We start from the raw sequence: 3745 nt of genomic DNA, 5'->3' as shown, positions 1-3745 counted from the left end.
CCTTCTATCAACACTACTCCCTCCTTGCCTCACTTACTTAACCAAAGTTCACATATTGTTTTTATGTGCTATTTGATGTGAAATATTGTCAGATTTGCAAAAACCAAGCTCTAATAGATATAAAATGTTCAAAAAATAATCAAGATGAAATTTACAAGAATTCTAATCTATTCCACAATAAACCCTTTAAAGATTAACAGATCTTATCCTGAGATCTTAGTTTCCCCGAGTCTCTGAGAATCATGAGATCTGTATTAGCAGGTCCCTGATTTGGATAAAAGAAAACATAGTTATTGTAACAAAATTAACCTCTTGCTTTTATGTGGCATTTTTACATTCTATTTTTTTCTGACAGCAAGTTGTAACAGAAACACTAATGTGGTTTTTAATATCAAATATATTTCATAAAACATACTAGATTATACAAACTCATATTGAAACCTTCACGTGAAGATAGGTTATATTTAAACATAAGCTATTTAATGAACTGCTAGTACCCTAATTACTCTGTATAGAATCTACCACATTTTAAACATCTGTGTAAAAAAGCTACATAATTTAAGATAGCAAAAAAAAAAAAAAAAAAAGATGGAAACCACATTTAATTTAAGCTTTTAGGAAAATATTGGTGAGTTAGAAGTCATTCTCCAAAACAGAATCAAAAAGGAGTCCTAGAACTATTGGCCAACTAGGACTCACTTTGGAAGATGAGTAAATGTTTGCTGTACTATGGAATTTGTGGAGACCTTGGAGGGACCCGACCCACATTTGGCACATTTTTCAGCTGACCATAAAGACAACTTGGGAATAGGTTGTCACAAGGAAAAGAGTGCTACCCACCGAATGAGTCACAGCCCATTTCCTGCAGTTCCTTACTTAGTGTTTTTGAATGGTTTAGTCATCAAATTCTTGACTCTTATGAGAATGAGTTCCCAAAGCTCAGATAATTTGCACTTCTATGGTAGTTGGATAATTTTCCGTCTAGGACAATATCATCAGCCAACATTTTGAAAGTCATTATTTGTGAACATACGGAATCTATAAAAGAGCTTCAGCTGAGAGCCAGCTGTGTGGATGCATGTCTTCATTTTGGCCCTACTGAGGACAAGTCATGAAACTGCCTGGCTCCCTCACCTGTGCAATGGCAGATAAAGGAAGGGGGTGATAATTCAGTGACCACTAAAGAGCTTTCCAGTCTTACCTTTGTTTAATTCCATCTCATTTAAGACCTGGCTTTTTTTTCTTTTGCAGTTTTTTGGCTGGGGCTGGGTTTGAACCTGCCATCTCTGGCATATGGGGCTGGCGCTCTACTCCTTTGAACCACAGGCACAGCCCTAAGACCTAGCCTTTTAAATTGTGGACTGAGAAGGAGATATTACACTTGGCAATTTATGTGAGCCGCTATTACTACCTTACGAATTAAGTTGCTCTGTGCCTCATTCAGGAAGCATCGTGTATGAGGTAAAAGAAAAGTATATAGTCATTTGTCAGCATGGGTAACTCCTCAGTGACATTTGGATCACACAACTTGCTTTTCTTGGGTGACTCAAGCTTTTAGGGTCATTCTTCTTGGCAACATGTCATATGGTGATATAAAGATGAGGCAGATATTGTCATTTTAACCAGAAGGTAAAGGAAAAATGCAATCATCTTCCAGGCCACTCATTCTGAATCTTCTCACAGCATCAAAGGGAAGCTCAGAGATAGATTTCTTGCAATTTTCCCCGTTGACAGAGTGGGATACCTCAGTCAGATGAATAATACATGTAGTTACAAGGAACACAATTTTAAAAGAATCTGGCATTTATAAAGCAGCTTTACTAGTGGAAAGAGTAAAGGCTTTGAATATTCTTTCAGTTTGAAAAGAGTTTCTGTGTCACCCTATCAGGTCACACAAACCATCTGATCAACTGCCATTCGATGAAAGCATTTATTAAAGTCAAAGTAAGGAAATATCAACTTGAGGAATGGAAAAAGCTTAGAGGTTTTATTTTTAAACCTTTAGGAATGAAAAAAGAGTGGAGAGATTTCTGTTTCTAGAGTAAAATACGCTATAAAATTTGGGTTTGATTGAATAGAGGGAATATGAATCTTATAGCAGTGAAAAATTGTTTCTGAATTTTTTTTTTTTTAAGCCTTCACACTGTTTCCAGGAAGATGGAGTAGATGTACTTTTCCTTATTCCTCCCACAAAATACAACTAAAATCTTTGGGCAGAACAGCAATATGGAAAAGGAAATTAAGACAGTAACTGCTATACTCTAGCCAAACAACACGGAAAAAAAACTTTGATTCCTCTTTCCATTTCAGTAAAGGCTAAACAGAGACCTGAAACTCCATTCTTTCTTGATTATAATAAGTTGTGCACACACACCCCCCACTGGGGTTGTATTAGGGAAGTCCACACAGGGAGCCAAGACGTTCATGACTCCCACCAGAGTTGGTGAGGCAACCCCTCCCCCATGTGGTCTGTGGATGCCACATGGTGAGCCTGGACTTCCAGCCCAACCCAGCAGAATGAGGGGCTCCCCCTATTCCTCACCAGAGCTTTTAAGAGGAGGACTAGGACTAGGGGACAGTCAGGACCTTCTGATCACTCATTAGTAATAAAGACATTTGTGCATGAGACATGGTGTCAGGCAAGGCTGAAACTCTTATATCCACCCAGTGCTAAAGAGGTTCCCCCACCTTGGCAAGTGGACTCAGTGGGGAATCTGTAATTTTACTCCCACCTGGCAGTAAGGAGGCAGACACTGCACCCATGTCAGAGAAATCGAGCTACAACAACAGGTTAAAATCAGATCCAGAGTCTTATAATTTTAAAAGTTCACATTTCAAGAAATGATTCATACCAAGAACCAGAAAATTCTAAAACTAAATGTAAAAGATAATTAGTGTATGAAAATAACTGATTTGCACAACAGATCAGAGATGTTAGAATTATTTGACAAAGATTTTGAAGCAGCCACAATAAATTTCCTTTAAAAACAAGTATGAGCATGCTTGAAGCAGATTTAAAAATAGAAACTATCAGCAAGGAAATAGAGAGTTTCAGTAAAGGCAAAAAGTATAGAAGAAAAAGTAGAAATTTTAGAACTGAAAAATACAAATAACGAAATGAAATACTTTGTGGATTGGCTCAACAGTAGGACAGAGGGACAGAGAAAAGACCCCGTAAATCAGAATAATGGAAATTGCTCAACTGAACAATAGAGAGAAAACAGATTTGAAAAACAAACAAACAAACAAAAAAAGATGCTTTGGTGACTGGTGGGTCCATAATAAATGAACCAGTTTTTATGTTATCGAAAAACTGAAAAGAGAAAGGTAAGGCCAAAAAAATATTTCAAGAAATAATCATTTAACACTACTCAAATTTGATGAGGCATAAACCTTCTAACTCAAGATGCCAAGCAAAATTAACAATTACAGCCTCAAAGAATCCCACGCTAAAACATATCATAATTAGCCTTCTAAAAACTAAAAGAAGACATTTGAAAGCATACAGAAAAAAATTCTAAAAGAGAAAATCAATTCAAATACCAGCAGATTTTCTATCAAAAACCTTGGCGGCCAGAAGAAAGTATTATTCAAGTGCTGAAAGAAAATAAATGTCATCCCAGAATTTGATATCTTTCAGGAATAAAGGAGAAATTTCCCAGATGATGAAGAACTGAAAGAGTATGTTGCCAGCAGACCTAAACTAAAAGAATAGCTAAAGGAATTTTTCTTTTTTTTTTTTTTT

This window comes from Otolemur garnettii, unplaced genomic scaffold (genome assembly GCF_000181295.1).
Source record: "Otolemur garnettii isolate 467f Iridium unplaced genomic scaffold, OtoGar3 scaffold00131, whole genome shotgun sequence".
Taxonomy (NCBI): domain Eukaryota; kingdom Metazoa; phylum Chordata; class Mammalia; order Primates; family Galagidae; genus Otolemur; species Otolemur garnettii.
Note: the sequence above shows the minus strand (reverse complement) of the source record.